Source organism: Tasmannia lanceolata, unplaced genomic scaffold (assembly GCF_043159265.1).
Source record: "Tasmannia lanceolata isolate RefF3 unplaced genomic scaffold, GAP_Taslan_0.1 ptg000004l, whole genome shotgun sequence".
Taxonomy (NCBI): Eukaryota; Viridiplantae; Streptophyta; class Magnoliopsida; order Canellales; family Winteraceae; genus Tasmannia; species Tasmannia lanceolata.
The window spans coordinates 3,908,085-3,934,553 of NW_027518681.1; the positions used below are offsets into that span (position 1 = coordinate 3,908,085).

General features: G+C 39.0%; 1 long non-coding RNA gene across 5 annotated transcripts; it reads left to right on the forward strand.

Annotated features, from left to right (window-relative positions):
- Positions 1-4,142: 4,142 nt before the first annotated feature.
- LOC143876067 (uncharacterized) lies at positions 4,143-26,175 on the forward strand. Of its 5 annotated transcripts, XR_013250300.1 has the most exons (6): positions 4,432-4,593; positions 9,709-9,783; positions 10,031-10,082; positions 10,180-10,252; positions 10,438-10,503; positions 25,563-26,175. It is a non-coding gene; the product is annotated as an uncharacterized LOC143876067 (long non-coding RNA). The 5 variants fall into 5 exon arrangements; XR_013250304.1 differs by lacking the exons at positions 4,432-4,593; positions 9,709-9,783 and adding an exon at positions 4,143-4,164; XR_013250302.1 differs by lacking the exons at positions 4,432-4,593; positions 9,709-9,783 and adding an exon at positions 4,183-4,224.
- Positions 26,176-26,469: the final 294 nt, after the last annotated feature.

Sequence of the window (26,469 nt, forward strand, 5' to 3'; positions counted from 1 at the left end):
ATAAGTTCATTTCCCTCTCTTTCATAAGCTAGCTTTTCATTTTTTTAATTTGAATTTCAAGTAGATCACCAGTTGCAAATTTTGAGGGAGTTTTCCCATCTTGCAAAGAAGAATTTCCTCTTCCTAGAATTTCATGAAGTTTGAAAAGATTGCAAGCTGAAATCATCAGTTTTTTCTCGTCAAAATTCGGTTGTCCTTTCCTTATGACTCAAGGAGTTCCATTGAAGATTCTCAATCTAGTGTCTCATCACCGAATTCTAGTCATTTTCGCTGAAGACAAGCCACAAAGAAGAACAATAGATACAGTGTTGTCCTGGAATTTTACATGCTACAAATTCCCTTCAGAAGAAACATTTATCAGATGCCTAAACCTTGAATTCCAGTGTGGATCATCTTTTCTCTCTGTATCATTTATTGGAACTGTTGGAATTCCCTAGAACTTTGGTGAACTCAGTATCGAAACTCCCCTCAAATCCAATCTCTGTAAGTAAACTTCACCACGGTTAATTTGCATTTTCAGAATGATAAGAGAACGTTGGAGAAGATAAAATTTTGCCATTCGTTTTGTTTCAACTTTCATTGAAGGTCTTTAAAACTCAACCATTCTTAGAGCTCGCCCATAGAACTCTTGCTCAAACTATAGTCCAAAGAAATTTCACATGTTATCTATTCATCCAGTCCAAAACAAACCAACAACTATAATTTCCTATTATAAAACAACGAACAATTGTGGACTGACAATCATTTCTTAGCGAGATCAAGTTTACAAGCCTTGGAGCTACAGGTGAGGAATGTGTTCTATTGCTAGACTAGAGTGAACTCAGTTCTAAACTTTCTCAAGATACTGATTGCCTTCCTTGATTGTGCACGAAGGATCTTGAAGTAGTTGAATTCTTCAGCACTTCTCCATTAAACATTGGTTCCTCTTTCTGTTAGCATTTTTTAGATCTAGGTTTGCCAATTTGTTTTCTGCTAGATCGTATTATAGAACTCATGAAGTTTTGTTTCTCGAATGTCTAAAGGAAGCAAGTAACAATTGTTAATCTTATATGTGATTGAGTGAACTGTTTTGTTAATCGGAAAAGCCATTTCTAAATTTTCTATGTTTTGTGTGGCTAAATAATCGGATTCTGTGTAGCGAGTCGTTTGGATACGCGGATTTTAGAATCCAGTTTTAGTTTGAAAACAGTGTAAAAGAGGGTTCATGATCAAGCTGTTGTGTGTTGTCCTGATAGCGTTTCTTGGATTTTAAGTAAGAAATCCAAGTTTTGGAAATCTCTCCGCCATGCTGAGATTTCTAAAATCTGGAAACATGGGAGTATGGGACTATCTCCTGCAGTCTTGTTGTCGGGAAGAAGGGCAAGAAATCAGAAAATGACGCCTAGTCTCTTTTTTCTCTCGTCTCCCATCCACAATTTTGACGAAATCCAAGATTCTAAAATCAGCGTATCCAAACGGCCCCTTAGGGTTGCTTCTGCAGGTGCTTTAAAATCCGCCTCCGCCCGATTCTTTCAGCAAGAATGAGAAGTGTTGCCCAAATCATTTTTTGTGTCCATCTTTATCCTCAACCACATCCCAATGATATAACTACACTTCCTCATATTTAACTAACAACTAGAAGTATGCTTTAGGTGGCAATGTTACCCTTCAATACTTTTTATTGGTTGATACGAGGGGTCCAATTGACTTGATTGGAATATTAGAGGTCAAGCATACGGCCTATCGGATAAACGACATTAGTTCAACCAAAGCTGGGTGCCACTATGTAATAGTTTGATCAAATAATTGCTCAAAGTCTAAACCCTATTTACCTCTCTTGCTACTTTGCAATGGATGAGGAGATGATCCACTGACTCCGCATCCTCCATACACATAACACAATGGTTAACAATCATAATTTTCCTCCTCCTTAAGAAATCAACAGTCTGGATTCGCTTTTTTAGAGCCGCCCATTCGAAGGTACATACTGTGGCAGGAGACTGGAATGTCCACACTCTAGCAAATTTGGAAGACGCCGGACTAGTCACCAAGTGGTTATAGAAAGATTTAACAGAGAATGTTCCATGTGTGTTCCATATCCAAACCCTTTTATCTACCTCATCCCGCTTTATGTAAACACTCTCCGGCAATTCCAACAACCTACCAATAGATTCTAATTCATAGTCAAAGAAATTTCTCCTAAAAAGTGATTTCCAACAAATATTTCCATCCCTCCGTTCGAAGTTTTCACAAACCAAACTATCTTTCCTAGATGACATCAGAAACAGATTGGGGAATAAGTCCTTGAGACAAAGCTCCCCGCACCATAAATAAAGCCAAAAGCGGATTCTATTACCCGACTATGCCCGGAATCACATTCCTTCTTCGAAAAGATTACAAAACCCCATAATTTCTCTCCACATTGTGAGACCTTTGTGCTTAAAAGAATCATTCGATTTCCATCTCCCAGGGATAGTCCCACATTCTCCCTCAACGACTCTAACCCATAGATTCAAAGGTTCGGCATTTGTTGGGTTTTTCCAAATAAGTTATCGAATTTGTTCTTAGGGTGGAGCAAGGTTCCATGGAAGAGTAAGGGCAGGATCCTCTAGAAGATTTGCTTCCTAGCTATTACTTGGGTGATATGAAAGGAAAGAAATGCTAGAATTTTTAAAGGAAAAGCAAAAAATGTTCAATTTCTTTATATTAAAGTCATCGCTTTGGTGATCTCTTAGGCCAAAGCGCTCCCATCTTTTGCCATAAACTCTGCCTATGATCTGTGGGAAAGATGGTGCGAGGTTTGTAATAGTGAGGGAACTAAGAAGAAAATCTTGCAAGCCTGGACCCCACCACCTCCCCATTTTGTTAAATTTAACTTTGATGGATCAAGTTTTGGGAACTCGGGCCCTGCCGGTATTGGGGGAGTTCTTAGAGATGCTGAGGGGTCCACCTTGTGGGCATTTGCGGGCCCCCTTGGCATAACCGATGCCACGGAAGCCGAAGTGCGGGTTGTTCATCAAGGTCTAAGACTTGTTGCTCGAGATGGTTGGGAAAATGTTATTGTGGAGGGAGACTCGACCAATGTTATCTGTTGGTTAAATGGTCCTCAAAAACCTCCTTGGAGATTTAATGATTTATTTGATGAGATGGATGATTTAGCTAAGTGCAAGTGGTTTGAATTTGAGCATATCCGCCGCTCGGCTAATGAGGTTGCGGATGGCTTGACTAGAGCGGGTGTTCCGCTGGAGGTATTTGCGCTTTATGATGACCTTCCTCCTTAATGGCTTCGCTTTGTTGTATTTTAGTTCTTTTATTTAGTCTTTTCTTTCTCTCTTTCTCCTTCCCTCTTTCCTTGTTGTATTAACCATCTTGGTCGCTTTGTTTTTCAATAAAGTTTGGCTACCTTATTCAAAAAAAGAAGAAGAAGTCTAAACCCTATTTATTTTTTGGGATTTGCTAGGGACCATTGTAGAAGGCATTTCATGGCTGGCTGTAGCAAGTGAGAGCAGCCACATCACATGAATTAAATGGCTAAGACAAAATCTGAGCCTGTGTGGCTGCTTTCGCATGCAACAACCCAACTATAACATGCCTTACTGTGATGGTCACTAGGAAATCCCTTATTTTTTTAAAAGGGTGGCGAAAATTCACCTCCTTCTAGGATGAATTCTCTTTGTATTTTTCAAAATGGACTATACAACCCACACCATAGGATGATTCAAACCGTCCATTGATGGGCCATATTGTAAATAGGCTGTGCCCCAAAAGTCATTTCCATAGGATGATCGCAACCGCTAGATCTGTTGAAGTTTCCATAACGTGAATCCCTCTTAGATTGGACGGTAAGAATAATCCTATAGAAATGATTATTAGAGCATAACCTATTTACATTGTGGCCCATCAAATGAGCAGGTTGGATGAGCCCACCATTTTGAAAAAATATATGGTGAATTCATCCTAGAAGGGGGTGAATTTATCACTGCCCTTTTTTAATTATTCTTTATTCAAAGAGTGCTGCTATGGAGACCGGGAGCGGAACCGAACAAATCCCCCACATGCCACTTGCACAAGAGAGGTAGTTTGCCATTTGAAGAAAGATTGCGGGAATAACCTATTTGTTCGGTTCCAGACTCGGTCCCCTACTCAGTTACCATATCACTATTCATCTTCCGATTTGTTAAACTCGTAAGAGCCCGTTACCATGTTCTAAAACAGCCACCCATCTCCCACCTCTCTCTCTCTCAGGTATGCTTAGGGTTTTGATGTCTATGAATGCTTAGGGTTTTGATTCTATATCTTATTATAGTTTCTTTCATGCCCTAGTTCCTCTCTCTCTCTCTCTCTCTCTCTCTCTCTCTCTATATATATATATATATATATATATATATATATATATATATATATATATATATGTATGTGTGTGTGTGTGTGTGAGCAATCCAAACTGGATGCTTAGGGTTTTGATTCTGTATCTTTTTATAGTTTATTTCATGGTTTTGTGCCTCTCTCTCTCTACGGGAGTAACATACTGGAGTAGATTGGCGCCGATTGTTGAGCAAAAATCTGAGAAATCCATTTCCAAGACATGTAAAATGCCTTCAACTACTCAAGCCTGTAAGTTCTAAGAAACAGATATAGAGGATCAACAACCCATGTCAGTCTCTGTCAAAATTCATCTCTCAAACCTATCTGCCACATTCAAGATGTCAAAATTCGGCTGTCTTTTACAGTATATTACCTTATAAACTCGCGTGGGCTGTCCGTAAAAGTACCTCTAAGAGCTTCCCAAAAAAGTTCCTCTTGAATTTGTAGAAAAAACCAGGCTACGTTTTCACTTTCTTCTCTTTATGAAGTGTGCTTTGAGTTAAAGGTGATTTTGGGGGGCTTGCTGCATTGACCATGACACTAACAAGAGCTCCTTGATTCGCTGCTTCTACACCTATTACTTCAACTGCTATGGGTTAATGAATTATTTTTGTAGATAAAATTTTAATTGAATCTTGTGAAAATCTCATAAACTTTTAGATAAAATTTTAATTGAATCTTGTGAAAATCTCATAAACTAATCGATAAGAAATTTAGATTGCTAATTATCTTGATAATTAAGGGGTTGTGAGCATTACCGATATATAGAAAAGCCATTTTCCTTGCTCTTCTGGGTTCTATGAACATTGATTGTATTTCTCCTCGTACTCCTTTTCAATCTTTATAGATATTCTATAGGGTTCTATACGCCCTTTTCATTTTTTTCTATCTTGACAAATATATAGAAAATTTATCCAAACTTTATGATTCTCTGCTCCGAGCTTCATGCAACCTTACCATCTGATTCAATTTCACATTTGTGCATGCAAAGGGATTGACAACAAATAGTCAAGTCCAGTAGGGCCCACCCATAAGCATGATCCAGACCATTCATTAAGTGTTCCCCATTGTGGATAGGCCACAACCACAACCCAAAAATCTTATAGAGAAGATGATCATAGCCCATTGATTTAATTGTCATAAAAATAGACAGCTTAGAGAAGTTCAAGTTTTACAATGTAAAACCAGTGGTCATTGGATCACTATAGTTGTTTTACATCTTGTTTTACTGCCTGCAATGGATCAACGAAAAAGAAAATCTTTATGGTGAAAAAGGAAACCATGTAAAAGTTTTCTTGGAAATTTATTTTATGTCAGTTTTACTGTCATTGGAACACATATGGGAAAAACTTTGTCCTTGTTAGGATTGCAAGAAAAAACATTTCTCGTGGAAAATTTTTCACAAGATTTTTTTTCATTTCCATGATTTAAAGAGAATTGATATGGTTATGACTTATTTTAAAGGATATCATTATAAATGGAGGTCCCTCTCTCTCTCTCTCTCTCTCTCTCTCTCTCTCTCTCTTCCAATCTTCTCTGGTTCGTGTACCCCCCATCTCTCTCTCTCTCTCTCTCCTTGCTAGCAACATCATAAGGTGGGGAGTTTTCTGTTTTTAATTGATAGAGTTTTAAGGCATTGATCTGTCTTTGATTTTTTTTTTGATTGATAGATTGCTTTGATTCATGGTTTTTTTTTTTTTTTTGGTTATATTCAGTATTTTATTGGATTCACTACTGCCATATTAGATATTTTATGTTTGCTCTTTGGATTGATCGAAGTGGTTTTAAAGTTTGTGTATGCATCATTTTTTTAGAGATGGAAGAATAGAAAAGGGGCCTGTAGAAAGCTGAGGACGTTGTGGGTTAATCATATGGATGTTTTTTGCTCATGACTTTAAAATTTAAGACTCTAGCTTCAAAGTTCAGGACCTCAGGTGCTAGTTCAGAATGTAGGACTATAGTGTTTGGTTAATGTTCTTTACTCTAGGCCTTAGTCATTATCATTTCAATTTTTACCTTTTAATCTAAAGCATCAATTTATGTTGGCTTTTTTTCACAAGCATCTGATTTGATTTTGTACTTTTGTTTGGTTAATATTCTTTACTCTAGGTCTTAGTCTTTAGCATTTCAATTTTTGCCTCTTCAATAACTTTTAAGCATCAATTTTTGTTGGCTTATTCATGAGCATCTCATAGTTGAGCTTGTAGTTTTGTTTAGAGCATTAAATCTTGGAATTCTCTTTACTCCATGGATTTATGATTTTGGATTTGAGGCTCAGATTTTGGTATGGATGAATAGAAAGGGGCCTGTGGAAAACTAAACCCATTGTGGTTAAGCATATTGCTGTTTTTGACTTGTGTAAATTTAGGACTTTAGCGAGTTCATGCGCAATGTTTCAAAATGCGGATGTGGGCGAAAACTCCAAAGCAAACACTAGTCGAATCGGCGCGGTGTCAATGAGTACTCGGTGGACGCAGATGAATACTCTGTTGACATGTTCCTAGCTCGGGAATCAAAGGAGTTTTGATTGGCTGTTTAGGGCAAAATACTTATGTAAAAGGGAGTCAACTCGAGCTAGTTGATGATGATGTGGGGGAGTTTTGAGACTATGTTCAGGTGCAAGTTCAGAATGGATTGAAGAAATCATAGACAGTAAATGTGGGTATTTAAGGTACTGACCATCTATGAGCTTATATGAAGAATGCCATGAGAATGTGAAGTCCCGTCCTTTTGATGTCATGGAACATTACACCCTCAGCATGCTCACCTGTTGAATCCAATACCCAACACACTGAATTCTGATCAAAACAATAAACAAATAAGTGACATAAAGCAACCATGGTGCTAGACATTTAGCTTCCTTATAGTTCTATATTGTATTGTAGGTTACCTACTTTTAGATGCACTTGAACGACCTTGGCTTGATGCTGTCACGAAAAGCTCACCGTAAAACCTCCGACTTCTTTAATGACAAGACTTTTACAGGCATATGGACCATAAGCAATCAGCAATTAGTCAATGAAAAAATAAGCAAAAAATGAAAAATAAAAATAAAAATAAAAACATCAGTTAGAAACCCAGGTTTTAAGATGGTGGTAAACTGGTAATCCCCCGAGGTGCCAAACATGAATTTCAAGTATAATACATCAAACTTTACTTGGAGAAGATAGAAGAAACGAACCCTTCACAGCTTAAGCAACCAAGATCGATCGGTATTGCAACCTAGATCTGAATAACAAAGTTGGATGCAAAATCTAGGGTACAAAATATCGGAAGTTATACCTGAATTTTTCTTTACAATACTTCAAACATTAATCAGAGAAGATAGAAGAAAAGTGCCCTTCAAAGCTTAACCAACCAAAGATTGGTCGGTATTGCAACCTAGATCTGAATAACAAAGTTGGATGCAAAATTAAGGGTACAAAATATCGAAAGTTATACCTAAATTTTCCTTTGAGAATTCCCCCAATGTGTGTGTAGTTTCCAAACTTTTAAAACTGAGATTTGATTTTTCTAGTGGAGAGCAAAAATCGAAACTTACTACATAACTTAGTCCATTTTAAATGGGTTACACATCCAAATGCGGCTTGGTGCATTAAAGAAGTAATTTAGGCAAATTCAAATGATATAGGGTGTTTGACACTCAGATGCACATGCCAGAATTCTTATTGATGATGATGCTATTGAAAGTGCTGACATAAGACCAAAACATGAACAAACTGGGACCTCTTGGAACTTTATTGCCGAAGTCAGAGCCAAAGTCATATTTGAAAAAATTACAAAGTGTTTAGATTTAGGAAAATAAAATAAAAACCCAGAAATACTATGCCGGGTCGCTTGATCCAGCTGCGTGAGCCTGACCCAGATTATGTGAAGAACCCATGCCAATGGACTTTATTTTACGAATGGGTCTATCTTGGATCCCCCTCCTCGCACTTAGGATTTTCCCACCAAGTCTAGCATGGATCCCTCTCATTGCACTTAGTATTTCCACAAGACCCATAGGACTTCCCAAGTGCACGATCTAATCATGTTTGCACAACTTTGGATGAGAGGAAATCCGCAAGGTAACGTTGTGTTGATCCTTCAATCTGCACAACAACCTGACCAAGGTAGCCGCATGTAGCAATGGCAGAGAAAAGTGACTTCTTCCTTGAATGATATCATTGCAGCCTCACTAATCCGCTACTGGGATTCTTTCAAAGATCTATAAATAAAACTCTTATAATAAATAAAATTCTTATTATATTTTATCTGCATTAACTAGTTTAAATAGTACATGCTCCATTGAGAGTCCGTCCCGACCTGCCATTTAGCAATCATGGGCTTTCTCAATCCAAAACATTCAAGTAGAAAGAGAGAGAGTTGAAGAGGGAATAGATCCATTTCCTAAAACAGGTCTAATGCACATATTTTACATTTTTTTATCCGGAAAAAGGGTCTAAATGCCACCATTTTTACAACAAACATATGGCACCTTTAAGGACTATGTGATTAGCTGGTTTTGGTGAGTAAAGAGAAAATGTAACTTCCATGTCCCACCACCGAGAAAAAGAGAGAGTTGAAGAAGGAATAGATCCATTTCCTAAAAGTGGTCTTTACTCTTAAGAATATATGTTACATTTACTTAGCAGGAAAAAGGGTCTAAATGCGACCATTTTTCCAACAAACATAAGGCACCTTCAAGGACTATGCGATTAGTTGGTTTTGGTGGGTAAAGAGAAACTGTGACTTCCTTGTCCCACCACCCCACCCTAACCTATTTTTGATCACATAACTCAATTTAACGAAAATGAAATGTGTCATTGCAATGATGCCTGATATGAATGTGTACTATTGTATGTGTTGTATCACGCATTAATATGCAACCTACTTAGGTCCAATAGTAGGGAGAGTTGATATCAAGTACCATGCTAATTGGCTTGCTAATTTCACAAGCAATTTAAAGAAGAAAAATTTCTTTGATGTGTCTAGGATTGTTCAACTATTTTGGCATGCACACACATTTGTACTTTGTTCTGTAAATATATAGTTGTTTGATTCTAAGTTAGATGGTTGGATGTGATTAGATTGTCCCAAGTAGCTTGTTTAAGTTAGATCAGGTATTGTTCAGCTATTTCGACATGCAATACACCATAGTTTGGATGATGGTCAAAAAAAGAAAAGAAAAAAAACAATACACCCATAGTTTGATAAATACATATATAGTTGTTAGATTCCAAGTTAGATGATTAGATAAGATTATATTGTACAAAGTAACTTGTTTTAAGTAACTCCATGATTTGTTTGACCTTCTTAATGCTGATAAGCAGCTAATTAGATCGTTCAATAGTAAAGATGAGCAGCCTTATTAATATTGGACAGGAGAGGAGATATTTTGTGGAGAAAAGGGGTTTTGAGGGAAGACCTTGGATAGGGAGAGATGAGTTTTGGAAATAGGTACAACCGTGAATAATTAGGGTTTGAATTTTAATGGAAGGGTGTTTAAGTCATTTTAAGAAAAAAACAAACGAAAAAAAAATCGTGTAACTTGTTTTTGAATGATTTTCTTGAATACAAGAAACTAAGTCTTTTCAAATATGTAGCTTCTTCAAATATGTAGCTTCTTTAAATATCTTTAAACTGTTAAACTCAACAGTGATTTTAACAGTTTTCTGATGATTGGTATATGTTTTTAACATTGCAGGAGAAGAATTTCATTTGAAAATGGAGGCAAAACACTCAACTGCAATGCTGAAGTGAGTTTGCAAATATTGCTTTTCGTATTTCCAAGCAATGAGGCTTGTGTATTTTACTTGAGTAAGGACACTAATTTCAATGTGTTATATAATGCAGGCATTTAGAGAAGCAAAGTGAAGTTCTTATGGAAGCACATCTGTCATTATCACATGAGCTGCATGTACTTCAGGTTGTTTTTTTGGAGTCCTATACATCTTTGGTGGAATTTAGTATGTTCCAATTCTGGTAGTTCTTTTTTTTTTTTTGAACGGTGGGGTATGCAATTCTGGTAGTTCTATTCGTCATGCATTCGAGAATTTATGGGTGGGTTTATCAATTTTATAATTTGCTGATTTTAGACTTTCTGATATGAAGGTAGAAGAAGAGATGCTTATGCGCAAATTCTATGAACTTATGTCATCTCAAGGCCTAATTGAAAAGGTATGCCATTTGGCTTTAGTATCAAATGTTGAATGCACATATTTTCAATTCCTATTGCGGTTGATATAAAAAAAAATGTGTACTTGCTGTCCACCTTTTATTATTTATTGTTGTCTGACCTTTTTATAAAGCTATCATTTTCCTTGTAACAAGTAAATTATCAACTTTATTTAATGTTTTGATATGAGGAGCTGCAAATATTGCATATTTTCATGATGTTTTCACTTTCAACCAAGGCGATTCTGTCTGGTAATGTAAGTGCATCGATGTTCCTTTGGACTGAGGGGTTCATCAAATCAAAGATGCGTTCTGGCATTCTCTCACAAATGAGAGCGAGGGGTCATGAAGAGAAAGAGGCATAAAGGATGTATACTTCTTGCTGGTAAAAGGAGCTTTAATTATGTGATTCTCCCAAAATCCCATACGACGTGTTCCGTAATGCCTTCCACATAGCTCTAGATGTAAATCCATTTTTGTCTTTATGTAGCAATTTAAAATAAGAAAATTCTGAAATTTTGGTGGGGCTAGTGGTGGGGGCATTGCTTGTTATTCAATGTATTTATATTGACATATCAGCCTTTGGGTCTAGCTGGGGTTAGTATCTCTGATGTGATGACTAGTTGGTTATGTGGATTCTAGTATGCTACATCATGTGAACTTGTGCTTTTAGATAGTGGAAGCCACGTCTAATCAATTTCAACCATTAACAGATGGGTGAATTACTCTCATTGGGATATGATTATGAATGACTTTCAGTGTTTTTCTAAGGCAGTCTTTTCACTACTCCCTGATGCGTGTTGGGCAATGTGAGCACCGTGGGATCGGTTCTATCCTTTCTTTCTGCGGCTAAGGCTTTGTTGTTTCTCTGGGTAGATTTTTTTTTAAAAATTTAAGTGATCTCTGAAGCTTGCCTCAAGTTGGGATATTGTACTGGGTTGTGTGTGTGGATCTTTGACACTGAAATTATGGTCAACTACTTTTGCTATACCCTTTTGCCTAAGCACAAGTGGGTTATACTTGCACTTGTGTTATTTTCTCACCTGTTATTTGGAGAGTAGAAGGGGCAAAAAGGCGATTCTAGATTTTCAACTGTTATAGAACATTTAGGTTGAAAAAATTATAGAGCATTTAGGACTAGAACTTTGGGTGGCATCGAACTACTCGGAAATACATTTTGGTTGAGTGGGCCATTTCTCCTATCCTTCTTAGGAGTTTTATGTTTTCAAGCAAACTGTTTGAGCTTTCATGAACAGTCCAGTAAACCCTTGAGCTAATCAGATTTGTGGGATTGCCACCTTTTGTTATACAAAAGCTTGATTTAAATGGCAAAAGCAGAGGAACTTAGGGCCCCTAGTATGGGTGTGGTTGCACAAGATTGTAATAATATATTAAAATTTTTGCACACCAATTTTATTGTTGAATGGATGCTTGGGTGGTGGGACTTGTTATATTTAACTTTTCAATTTTCCTTGTTGGAAAGTATCATCCTCATTATGGCTTGAAGGAAATTCTCTCAGTGCTATCCAGTAGTCAATTCAAATGTCTCCTCTTCCTTGATGTTTAAACCGTCTTCCTATAGAATATTTGAAAATTTGGATGCTCTTGATGTCCATTTGCATTAGACGTGAATTCTGCCATATATTAGTTGATAAAATCAGGGATAGAGAAGGAGGACTTATTAATGTTGAACCCTTTACACTTTTTTTCATTCTGAACCTTTGGCTTCTTGTCACTAATTATGCTGATTCAATATATGGGGACTGCCTAATTAATTCATGAGCTGCTTTTCATCAACTTACTTTTCCTTTCCCGGGCGAATTCTTATTATTAAATTCTTTTTCTTTGATTATAATAGATTAATGAAACCCATTGGTGAAGCTTCTTTCACTAAAGCAAAATGCATAGATCGAGGGTCTCGAAAGTCTATGGTTTGGGTGGAAATGCTTTTGGCTGTTATTGATAAAACCCATTGCGTTAGCTGCTTCTATGCATTCGCTGAACATTTTAAGCCAACTATCTTGGTGCTTGATAAATAAAGCCCAGTCCAGCTTGATAGATGCCTTCATGAAGCCTACTTCAAGAAAGAATTATTCCAAATCTTGCTCAAGCATTCTCTGACCTCCCAAATGATCTAAATCATCACAATCTTTCATGTTAAATTTCTTTCTCGTGCTCACCTTGAACCTCTGAATCTCATCATCAATATTACCAGTGATTATAATGTCCTCCACAGAGACTAAAGCTAGCAATATACCTAATTGTATGTGTTGAATCAATAAATCCCCGTGAACCTCTGATCTCTCCATCCTTATTACCAGTGAATATAATGTCCTCCACATAGCCATTCAAAAAAAAATGTCCTCCACATTGACTAAAACCAGTACTATACCTACTCGTTGTGTTGAATAAATCAATAAAGAATGAGTTATATGCCATCCTCATGAAAACAATGAGGGGCAAAACAATCATTTCCAACACACCCAATGTTAACCACATCAACCCCAACTTTTGTTTGAGGTTCACTGAATGAATGAGCCCCATCAGAGAGTTAAACGAGTGATTGGAGTGTTTTATAAGTTTTTATGTCATAGGGGTACTAGGGTCTTTTCTCGCTTAAATCAGTAGAGTTACTTGAGTTTGAGTGTGTTTAGAATGGACCCCAGACATGCATTACGGGATTGTAAAAGGGGAGTTCATTTTCCTCAGAGAGAGAGAGAGTTGGTTGCCTGGGCAAGGGTTTGGAATCCTCTAGCACATTCCCCACTCTAGCACATTCCCCACACTTTTGTATAATGTAGGCCTTTTGTCATTCTGTTACAGAGAATTTTGTGGAAGATTTGATTTGACTTTCTTCTATAAGTTCTACATCACATTGGATATCTGAGAAGCATGAATCAATATTGGATAATTAGTTCAACAAGAAATAGTTAGTAGTATATTCCCTATTGGCCCTGCAACAGACATACTCCTCTTGTAGTCACTCCCCTTAAGAGCTTGACTAAACACGTCGAGCCAAGCTCTTGGTGCTTGGGTTAAGTCTAAATGGATTTCTTGAGTCAATATACAAAATGTCTTCTACTTGCAACTTTAGAACTCCCTAACTATTCCATGTAAGCATCTTCCTTTGAATGTCCATGCTGAAAATCATTTTTAACATCCATCTGGTAGAGGTTAAAAACCATACAAGAGCCAAAGTCAAGATGATTCTCATCACAATCATTTTTTTACAGGATTAAAATTTTCGTCATAATGTAACCTGTATTGCAGATTATAATCCTTGACATCTAGTATGGCTTTGTAATAGTGCCATCTGCCTTGTGGTTTTAATTATACACCACTTACAACCTGCATCGTTTTTGTTTGCAAATTTAGTTGTGATCTGCTAATGCAGGAGCACAAGTTTAGTTTTTTTTTTTTTTTTTTTGAATAGGAGCACAAGTTTAGTTGATGCGGAAGAGTTATTAGCATTGCAGTTTTAATCGTTTTGAAGCTTAATTGACTTAATGTGGTGGATCTGAAGATGACAAAGGTAATATGGAAAATAAAAACCTTATCCATGGTCCCACAACTCTTAATTAGCCCGAACAAGGTGGATTGTGGGATTTATTAATGAGGTTACTTGATCTAAACATTGGAGGGGTTAAGATTGAGGTTGCCGATCTTTACAGGATGATTAATGCAGAGATTCCCTTGATTGAGAATCTTCTAGAGATTTATATTGAATGGAAATAGATGGCTGAAGAGAGGAAGGTGATGTTTGTTAAACTAAATTTGCAAGGAATTTGCACTTCAATGGTGGAAGATAGTGAAAGAGTGACGAACCAGAAAAGGGAAACAAAAAATTTGCATCCGGGAACATATGAAAATGAAAATGAGGAAATGGTTCTCCTTGCGGATTAAATGATAGTGTTGTATGATCATTTCTATGGGTAAGGCAACATGACATGAGTGGAAAAGAAAACACACCGGAGTTTAATAATTTGTCCGTAAGGTTTGTCTTCCACAAAGTAATTATCAACTCACAGCTTGATACTTATCAGGGTTCAAACCGTCAATTCAGGGTTAGATGGGGGTTATGCAACTGTGTAATCTTGAAGATGCTCATTTTATATTCTTCAGGCAGAAGAAAAAGTAATGCATTATGGCCCTAGATGTTCTACCAGTGTGTTCACTGTTCACCTACCTTCACAAACACAAGGAATTCTATTGTTGTTTGGGGGTTATGGAGTGACCTGACAACCCCTAGGAATGATCGCGTGGTCATTTAAAGTAGGACATATTCTAGATTTGTTGGAGTTTGATAGGGTTGACAAGGGGAAGAAATCGACAACGTAGCTGGTCTACATTTCAGTGTTTCTCTTGTGGGGAGAGAGGGCATGTGTCTTACGCTTTTCTGCAAAGAAGAGTCAACTTGACCGAATATGAGCCACCAGATGTTCTTTATGACCAATATGAAGAAGAAGTCGATATTATGTTATGTGTTCGAGATGAGAGTTTGGTAGTTCAGAGAGTGATGACATCAGATTGGCGGCGTGTTAACATATTTCGCCCACGATTTAGATATATGGGGGAAAGTGGTGTAATGTCATTTTGGATGGTGGCAACAACAAAAACATAGTATCCGAGGTCATGGAGAAGTTGAAGTTAGCAATGGAAAACTATGAAGCACGGGTGCGGGTGCGACACGACACGGGTACGTTATTTTCCAAAAAACTTGGGTGCGGGTGCGTTCGGGTGCGTTGAATATAATAATATTTTTTATTAAAATTTTAAAAAAAGAAGGAAAGCAATCAAATAACAATAACATCACCATTCACCAAAATGGAAAATTCTAATATTACTCTTCATTTCATACGTGATTAAGTTCATCATTAAAACACCAAAATAACATAAAGCACCAAAATAACATAAAGCATCAATGCATCATCAATCCTAGAAGTCAGTCGCTTCAGGCTTCAGCTCCAATATCGACAACATCGTCCTCTACGCCGTCGGTAAAAACAATGGACTCCAACTCCGGCTCATCCAAAGAAAGACTAGCAACTTCAAGTACCCCTACATCCTCGAAGGAATCAAATGTATCTCCACCTATGTCCCACATCTTTGTCTCTCCTTGCTTATATTGTGGAGTTTGTCTTGAGAGAAGCCGAAGATTGCTATGAACGAAAACCAAATCTTCAGCTCGTTGTGGAGTCATCTTGTTCCTCTTGAGAGAATGCACAAAAGAGGAAGTGCTCCAATTCCTCTCGGCACAAGATGACGATGAAGGTTGCATAAGAATCTTCAAAGCTATGCTTTGAAGCATAGGGGCACATGTACCATGGATGGCCCACCACTCATGAGGCTTGATAGTGAACCGTTCATTGATGGAATCAACATCATTGAATAATCCGGACTTCATGGAGAATTCCGCGAACTCCACATTAGCTCTTGTGCGGTCCGAGGAATTGGTGAAGTACCTCTTGAAGCACTTCATCCTCTCGGTATAAATTTCTGCATCCTTATGTGGAGGCACCCGACTTGCATTTTCACTAAGCCATTGCTCACTATAATACCTTTAAGAAAGAAAAAACTAATTTAGCTTCAAATTTCAAGTCAAAAGTTAGAACTTAGAAATAAACATAAATAATTAATAATCCAAATAAATTTAAAGTCACCTAACCTTGGATTCAATGAATGAGCCAAGCAATGAAGTGGAGTGTTGCTCTTATTCCAACGAGCAACAAGAATCTCGTGCACCACGTCAAAAAATTTGGACTCCTCTTCTTTCCTTTTTCCTTCCTTCCTATATATTGCCGCCCTTACTTTCTCTATCATGGTATCCCACAAATCATAAACCAAGTGAAGGCAAGGCGTATCCGTGTCACACTCTCTAAGCATGTCATAGATGGGGGATGTAAATGCGAGTATGTAGTCGATAGAATCCCACCATATGTCATCTAACACCTTCTCTTTTACAAACCTCGATTTTCCCATGTCATCCTCCCTATAACAAGTCCATTTGTCGCTAATAACCATTGCTTGAAGACCTTGCTTTAAGAGTTTCAATCTCTTAAGCATAACAATAACACTCGCAAATCGAGTCTCCGCCACGGCAAGCAACTTCAAAGTGTTAAACTCGTTGAATATGGCTAGTCTCATGGAATGATTCATTATGAAATTCTTAATGATGCTAGCATCTCCCGAAACATCCGTTATCCAACTGCATTCGTCATATGTAACTTGATTTGCTTCCACATTCTTCGCCGCACATATGTTCTTCAAAGCAAGGTTGAGGGTGTGCACCACACATGGGGTCCAAAAGATGGAAGAAAACTGTGCCTCAATAAGTTGCCCGGCCGCCTTGCAATTTGCGGCGTTGTCGGTAATTACTTGGACAACATTTTCATGCCCAACTTCCATAATTACCTCCTTCAACAAGTTGGCAATGAAATTTTTGTCCTTTGTCTCCTCCGAACAATATACCGCCTTGAGAAACATAGGCCTACCCTCGGTTACCGCCATAAAGTTAATGAGGGCCGCCTTTGTGAGTCACTCCATCCATCACTAACAATGCTCACCCCTTTATCCTTCCATGTCTCTCTAAGGGGTTGCAACAACCTATCAACATTTGCCCTCTCTTTTTGTAGTAGAGTCGTTCTTAGCAAGTTGTACCCCGGAGGCAAATAATCGGAAATTGGATTGTTGGCCGCACAAGAGTATGAACTCGCATAGTGTGGGTTCCTTACTAGGTGAAATGGCAAGCCACCGGAGTAAAACATCCGAGCAATCTCGCCATGTACTTGATCGCGGGCCGCCATGTTAAATGCCTTTTCAATAGCACTCACACTTCCACTTGGACCACTTGTCTTCCTCCTCTTTAGATCAAAACTTGGAGGGACAAACATACTACTTGGGCAACTCAATGATCCACTACTTGATGATGGCGGCAATGACACTCTCTTGGGAGCATTTTGCTTCATAGCCTCCTTGCATTCTTCCTCCAACCTTTGCATTCCGAGTAGGTCATTTGTTTTCACCTTAGGACACGCTCCGATTCCTTGTCCTGATACCTTCAACAAGTGCGCTCTAACCCTTGTGGAGGAGCTATTCCAACTCTTATGACAAAAATTACATTCCCATCTCACATTCCCTCCACCCTTAGGATCTTTATCAAATCTAGTGGCATACCTCCATAAGGGCTTCGAGAGGTCTTCATCAGTAGAAGTAGAAGGTGGTGCATTTGTGGCTTGGGCGGCGCTACTAGCCCCGGATGAAGACATTCTATTAAAAGAACAAACACAAATTTAGTTTTGGGAGTCAAAATTAAACATAATTTTTGACTCCTAAAATCAGTTTTGGGCTCCCAATCGATTGTCACAATCTTAAATTAACATGGCCCTAAAGGGTAAAGGCCTCTAATTGAGCCCAAAACGGATTTTGGGGGTCAAAATTAAACATAATTTTTGACTCCTAAAATCAGTTTTGGGCTCCCAATCGATTGTCACAATCTTAAATTAACATGGCCCTAAAGGGTAAAGGCCTCTAATTGAGCCCAAAACGGATTTTGGGGTCAAAATTAAACATAATTTTTTACTCCTAAAATCAGTTTTGGGCTCCCAATCGATTGTCACAATCTTAAATTAACATGGCCCTAAAGGGTAAGGCTAAAGCCCTAACGACCTAACCCCTCTAATTGAGCCCAAAACGGATTTTGGAGGTCAAAATTAAACATAATTTTTTACTCCTAAAATCAGTTTTGGGCTCCCAATCGATTGTCACAACTCACAATCTTAAATTAACATGGCCCTAAAGGGTAAAGGGCTAAAGGCCAAAGCCCTAATGACCTAACCCCTCTAATTGAGCCCTAAAGGGCTCCCAATTGAATGTCACAATCTCAAATTAACATGGCCTGAAAGCTCACAATTGGAAATTTGGGATTTAGGGCTTTAGGCCCCAAAGCCCTAAATCCCAAATTCCCAATTGTGACCTCCAAACTGAAAATCAGTTTAGGGCTTCAAAATCACAATCCATTTTAAGATTATGCCAACCGATTGTGAGCTCCAAATTGATTTTTATGTGACTCACAATCGGTTAGGGCTTTAGGCTATTTTTTAGGGCAAATCACAAATAGAATAATGCAAATCACAAATAAAAATAAAAGAGAGAGAGAAAGAGAGTAGAGATAATAATAAAAAAAGAGAGTAGAGAGAGATACAAAGAGGAGAGAAGTAGAGAGAGAGAGAGAGAGTACCTTTGTAGGGTTAGGTTAGGGCTCCGATGACCGACGGTGGCGGAGGCGGCGGTAGTAGTTGCAGGGAGAGAGAGGAGAAACCGAGAGGGAGAGGAGAAAATGAGAGAAGCCCGGGCCGAGAGAGAGTGAGAGAGGAGAGTTGTTGAGAGAGAGAGAGACGCAGAGAGAGAGGAGACGCGGGGAGAGAGAGAGAGAGAGAGAGAGAGAGAGAGAGAGAGAGAGACGGGAGACGAGAGACGAGAGAGAGAGTTGCAGACAGAGAGGGTGAGGGAGAGAGTTCGTGAGTGGGTTTTGGGTTTTAAAACCCTTTTATGTAACTTAACCCCCCCCCCCCCCCAAATTGCTATTGGCAGCTTTTTTTTTGTTTTTTGTTTTAAAAAAACACTTAAAAACGTGTCGGGTGCGTCGGGGTGCGCACCCCAACCGCACCCGACCGTAAAATTAGAAAAAAAAAGTTTTTTGATCGGGTGCGCACCCGACACGCACCCGGGACGCACCCGAGCGCACCCGTGTCGGATACGCACCCAATACAGGTACTTTAGCCATTTTGAAGCATCCGTGCTTCACAGATGGAAAACACCCACCTTCCTGTATGGTGACATGATCCCAAGAGATATTGAAGTTCTTATTATTATGTATATTTTGGTTAAATTCTCTATGGGTTATGATTATAAGGATGCGGTTTGGTGTGGTGTCGTACCAATGGATGCATGTTAGACACTGTTAGGTAGGTCTTGGTTATCTAATCGTGATCTGATCTTCCTTACTACATTTAACACCTATACATTCTATAAAGGCAATGTTTTTCCATGTACAGGCTCTGTGGGATGGACTCTGTCAAGGATACCCATTTGCCGTTGTACAAACACCCTGTCTTCCAACTGCTGTTAAGTGAGGAAAGGGCTGTGAGACGGTCGAATTGGGAAGCCAACAAGGTCGTAGGTATCCGGCTGGTGGAGGAGAGGATTGCCAGCAGAAAAAACCCTGTCTTCTTGAATCGGCTGCTGGAGCACCTTCTCATTGACATGCCGGATTTTCAAATCAAGCACATCATGGAGGAATTGGAGAAGTGCTCGGCATAGGAGAACCGGCTGAAGATTTAATAGGACTTTTTGAAGGGCCTAACGAGGATGTAGAAAGAATCGTTTGGAATTTTGAAAAGAAAACTGTTCATGATAATGTTACGACGAAGGGAAGAAAACATACAAGACTGTTTTTGCTTTGTTTTTAGGTTTTTCTCTGGTTGGGTATGCCCAATCTAGTTCTCATTGATCTTTTGTAATGCAGGGGGGACTACTGGTCCTAATGCTATTCTAATCTTAATGAAACATGTCATCTTTCAAAAAAAAATATGAAGGCAATGTTTTAAATTTTGGTTTCTGTTTTTTTTTTTGGTCGCCACGAAAATGTTTCGGTTTCGGTTGGTCATTTTGGTGGAAATCCCGTAAAATCAATGAAACATATGGAAGCATGTGCAAGTGATATAATTTTAAAACGAAACTTCAAGAAATGCTAGAGTAAGCACAAATACACACTTCGAAGCCATCACATAAGCAAGGCAACAATCCATAATGGTTTAAAAACGTCGAACACAATGACATGCATTGTCACGCATGTCTAATAATTTAGCATATACCAAATTTCACATATAATTCATAAAAATATTTATACATAATACATGCACCACATTTTTCATGCAATTCATATAAATATAATTATGTAATACATACTAATATAGTATACCACAATTGCACTTAAGATTTTGGTTTGTGCATTTCGGTTGTGTTGATTTCGGTGGGGATGGTAACAGAAACATTTCGGTTGTTTCATGTCTTTTCGGTGGAAATTTAAAACCATGCATAAAGAAGGAAAAAAGCTAACCTATGAAGGAGGACTGTTTTAATGCACCTAAGGACGACAAGTTCTATGGGTTCCTTTCAGCTCCCCAATTGGATAAGAAAGTAAGAAAACTAGAGTGGTTTATATGCTGATTGGGAGGATTGTAGAACATGTTTAGAGCAAAAGTTATTCAATAGAAATTCAAAATTTATTGAAGGATTTTCAAGAGTTTGTTAGTGAAGATACTAAGGGGACTGCGGAATGAGGAGTATACAACACGCCATTGATTTGGTATCCGGAGCGGCTTAAAATTAAAGAGCATATATGCTGCATAACCATTGGGCTGAGATGAAAAGATAGGTAGAAGACTTGATTGCAAAAGGATTGGTTCAAGCATAGTTTTAAACTCCTCTGAGTCGACTCACTTTTACCTTGCCTGCATTCTTGTCCGAGTCCGCATTTTGCCCTATAAAGTCAATCAAAACTCCTTTGATTTTCCTGAGTTATGACTGCATCAATCGAGCACTCAGCCGCATCATTTGAGTACTCTACCTCGTCGTGCCGAGTTGATAAGGATTTGTTTTGGCGGCGTTTTGACCCGCATCAGCATTTTGAAACCGTGGGTGCGAGAGAGTAAGAGCCGATGTTGTACCTTCCTTAGAAGAAAGAAGTTTCATGTCTTTCTTCATGGATAATGTGTATAGACAACCACACAATTAATAAGATGACCGTTATGTACAAGGTCCCAATTCCAAGGTTAGATGATGTGTTATTCATGCTGGTTGGTTTGAATGTGTCCTGCAAGATTGATTTGAGAAGTGGTTATCATCGAATCAGGCATCATACCGATGATAAGTGGGAAGAATCTGGAGATAGCTTTGAATACACCTGACACGGAATTCTTTGGTCACTAGTAAGAAATCTAGACAGAGGAGAATTTGTGTGATGGGAGAGAGTTGATTTTTTCAATAGCATTTCAGAATGGATCTAATACTAATATTTCACTATATAGCCATATGGCACATATTTCACGAGTGAATTTTCGAATGAAACCCCTCCACTGGTGCTGCTCAATCAGCTGTTGTATCTAGAATACATTCTCTTTTCCCTTTGGATTTTACCTACTTGTACATTGGTGGAAATTTTATTTCCTCTAAGGAATTGTTGATAATATTGCAGATTACAATGTAGCTCTTAAATTCAGTGCAGAGTCTGCAACTGCCCTTCCTTTTCATTTTGGTTACTGCATTACAGTCTGTATGGAAATTTTCAAATCTGGTACCTTCATAATTTATTAAAAAAGTAGAGTATCTAATATAATATCAAGAAGCTGGTCCCAAATATATACTACACTAGAAATTAAGTAGAGAAACTTTATATGTTAAAACTAGAAATTAAGTAGAGAAACATTATATGTTAAAGAAACTTTATTTTATTGAAGTGGATGCAGGCGCGGTGGGGGGGGGGGGGGGGGGGATGATGACAAGTAGTTAAAAAATCTCTGTTTTGTAGGGAACAAGTTGAACTTGGATGGAAAGTTGGTTATATGATGGGTGGGGAAAGTATTGAATTGGGTTACTGTCATGCTCCGACCCCACTGTGTAAATATTGTCCGGTTCTAGGTCTTCTACCCTCCCCAGTTTTGTTTTCCAGCAGCACTACTGTGGCCGACCCATCCCTCAGGGACCCGCCCGTTGGGGATGCTGAAAACGCGTCTACCCAGTAGAGTCCACAAACTCTCTCCCTTTCTGATGTGGGATCTCACAATGTGTTTGCCATAGGTTGCATCATTAGTATTAAACCCAGAACAAGGATTCATGTTGTATAAAAGAGAAACCCAAAAATACAAAGGGCCCTCCCATATCTGGCAGTGCTGGTCTCGGGGGAATTGGGGGAGTTCTGCGTGATGCAAATGGCACGGCTATTGTTCTTGGAAAAAAGATGAATCAAAAGAGCTGGAAATCAAAAAATCAGAGACAAGGGGATTGGTTTTGCCCTTCCTGTTCTTATTACAACTTCAAATGGAGGACTAGGTGTCGATGGTGCTTTTAGAGGAAGAAGAGTTCATCACCCTCAGTCTATCGCCCGGTGGTTGTGGCTCAGGATGGAAATAGAAAGCTTATCGCCCGGTGGTTGTGGCTCAGGACGGAAATAGAAAGCTTGATCAGTGGTGGAGGGAGGGGGATTGGTCCTGCTCGTCCTGCAATTATTTTAATTTTAAACGTCGGAGTAAATGTCGTTGTTGCCTCCTGGATCGAAAACAAAAGCCTTCATATCCATCCCCCACCACATCAGGGTCTGGAGGCCTAATAGTTCCGGAATCTGATCCATGGCCTGACTCTGAGGTAATTTCGTCCTCTATGGTGGAAGATGGATCTCTGTCGATCTCTATTTCTGGCAAGGAGGTAGAAACAAGAATGGATTCCTTAAAGGCATGCTTGGTGGGTAGAAGGAATGACTTGTCTGGATCCCTTCAGGATCTATGGGAGTGGCCCAAAAAGTCGTGGAATTCTCCCTCCCTCGCTTGCCCGTGTTTACTCTCCAATTATGAGATCCTTTTGTTTTTTATTCCGAAGAGGTGGCCTCTAGGATTCTGGATTTGGGAATCGGAAACTGGGGAGTACCCTTATCTTCCCTTTCCCATTGGTCTCCGGATTACATTCAGGGCTCTGAGACACTATGGGTCAACTTTTATGGTATCCCATTACATGTGTGGTCCTCGACGGTTGAAGCCTCAGGAAATCTTTTTGGGCAGGTGATGGAAGTTAAAATGGAGGGACTCGATAATCAATGTATGTGTTTTGTATCAGCCAAAATCTATGCCCCTCGCTGAAAATTTTCTCCCTTTGTGAAGCTATGGATTTCCAACCATTGTTACATAGTTAGACTTGGAGTCTCCATCCAGGGATCCAGAGGCCCCCAATTGGACCCTGAAGATGGTCAGAGAGATTCTTCGTTGATTGCCCCACTGGTGAATAGGACGTCGGTGCATCCCCTGGAGTTTCAGGCCAGGCGGCCAGTTAGCATTCTGAATCCCCCTCATCAGGATTCAAATTTCAAATTTCCAAGGGTCAGATTTGGAAATTTGCAAGGCTCGCTTCCCAAGCCTGGTCTGAAAGGACATTTGAGTTTCAATTCAGGGTCGTGAGATCAGGGCCCTGTTTTAGCTTGGAATAATAGCTTGTGGGGCAATCTAGCTATGTCCAGGCTGAATCAGGATTCTGGAAATCATGGTCAGTACTTAGAAGAGCGTGGGCCCTCATACGTGGCATGCTCGGTATAAGAGCAAGCTTCTTGGGTTGTCTTACTTCCTAACAATTGGACATTTTGGATGATTCTGGCTTCCTCCGTTTGTGCAACTATCAAGAAGAAGTCCCAATTGATGTAAAAATGTTAAAGGATGTCTTTGAAGAATGAAAAGATCTGTCTAATCCTAATCCTGGAGCTACTTTCCTGGCGTGGGAAGTTAAAAAGTCTTTGTGTTTGTTGGGTTTTGGCGGTTATTGTAATGTGCAACCCCTCAATGGCAATGGGGCTAGCACGTTGAGAAGCATGAAGGACACTAGCTTTCTTAGGATTGGAGGATGGTTTAAGTGCAGTAGGGATAATCTTATTACCTGAAGGAAGAATTAATGAAGAAATTGGGAAGCACCACTTCCGCGCAATTAATGCTGCTTCATGATAGTGGGAGTTTCTTCACAAATTTGGTTTATAGGCCTTCCCTTTGTATCCACTCTGAGGCGATACGTTCTTTTTTGGGTGATCTTCTCTGCTTCCTTTGGGTTTAGGGTCTTGGATTTAAATGGAAAATCAGAGCGATTCGGTATCTGCTTCCCCTTGCTCTTCCTCTACACTCCATGGCAAAAAGAGAAAGTTGCCGGTGGATTTGTTTGAGATGGAGACCTCTCTAAAAGTTCTGAAAAGAATGGATTTGTTTAAGAAAGTCGCATCCAAACACTTGCCTACTCAAAGGGAAGTTTCTAGGGATTTCTCAAAACAACAGTGGAAGTTATTAAAAGAGGAAGCTAGCAGGTCGCCGGAAGCGCTTTTTAGGTTGATTGGTATGTGGATCATTAAAGAATCTCATTCCCCTTTGCATAAGCACCCCTTTTTCATCAAATTATTGGAGGAGGAACAAACCTCAAGGCGCCTTTGTTGGGAGGAGGATAAGAAGATGGGGATTCAGAAATTAGATGATATGATCTTAAGAAAGAGAGCATCAGAAGAGCAAACCCCATCGGATGAGGAGCTCTCAGTCTTGAGTCTTGATGGTGAGGCTTTCATCTCTGAGGTGGTGGGTTGTCCCTTCGGGGTTTTGGTGTGAAAAGATGCTTTAGAGATTTTTTGAGGTTGTTATAGTGGGGTCCGAGGGATCAGTAATAAGGTTTATTTTGGGTTTGATGGTAGCCCTCACGTCTGTAAATTGCTAGGGGCTGCTGATCCCCATGTTTTTTTGGTGAAGTTTGAAGTACTCCAGAGGGGAAAATCAATTGTACAAGTCCCATTATGGCTTGAGTGACCATGGTCGTTGGCCTAATGGAGTTTTGATAGTGCTTTAGTAATCTAATCATAGGATTGACTCGATGGATGTTAGAAGTTCTTAATCGCGAAGATCAGAGAAATAGGGGAGTGGATGTGGGCGATGGGATGCTCAATATAATGCAGTCTGTTTGCTGTTTATATGTTACCCTTTTACCTCCTTGGCTAGAAGTATACTTCTGGCCATCTTTATTGATGCTATGTAATACTTGACGGGACCTCTGGTCCCCAATGTATCATTCACAGTAGCAATGAAATTTCTGTTATCTTTCAAAAAAAAAATGTTGTATAAAAGAGAAATAAACTTTTGGAATTGGTTAAACCCAAAACAAGGATTCTTGTTGTGTAAAAGAGAAATAAACTTTTTGAATTGGTTTGACATTTTTCAATCAATCTCTCATATCCAGCTTTGTCTGATTGAACCCCTAATCTACTTCCTCATTTGCAGGATAAGAATGGAAAAAATGTATCAAATGAAGATGCCAACTAGGAGGGTCTGGAGGGGGCCTCAGGTGCATTGATTTGTGTCTCAAGCAATGGAAAGTAGAAGTTATATTATGCTTATAATATAAAGAGAAAGCTGATTAGTTCCAAGAAGTTTTGAAGGGGAAATATTAGGTAGTGCAGTGCTGCTGTTCATCCTGTATGTGTAGGGTGTATTTGCAGAAATGGTGGGTCCATCAACCCACCTTCCTTTTGCCAGGTGTACCGCGTAAGGGAAGGTGGCAGATTCACCCACAACTATGTTGTTTAAGGGTCACATTTCTCATTTTCAAGATGGGGAGCATTGTTACATTGTTCGGATTCAGGAATAAATTCAGGGAGGCAAATGTTCAGAAGATTCAGGAAGAGTTTGGGAAAAATTTTGAAAAAAAAATGCTTGTCCTTTTCTATCTGTAACATGCATGTATTCTTGCAGTGCTCTCTGCAGAGTCGCCGGCGGTTGCTGACGGAAACAATGTGCGCCGAATTTATCAGGTCCTCTTTTTTTTTTTCAAAGCGGGCTCAAATATTTAATAATTTCAAGAATTTTTTAATTATTTAGGGGCGGCTTGGATGCATGGAAAAGTTTTTCTGCCAGAGATAAATTTACTATTGTTTGGTTAACTCAATTCTCATTTGAAAATTTGGAAAGAATAATTCTCCCTGGAAATTATGATGCCTTGCTATGGATGAGTAATTGAGTAAAATCCACACCCATCGGATGATTCATTTCCTAGGCTTCGTTATGGCTGGGTCAGTGGGTATAATCCACCCCATTTGTTGATTTTAACCCTCTGAATGGACGGTTAGAAATTAAAAGCACAATGGTTTGTATTCATCAAGAGAGTCCTCATCAATTGGAGGGTTAGGAT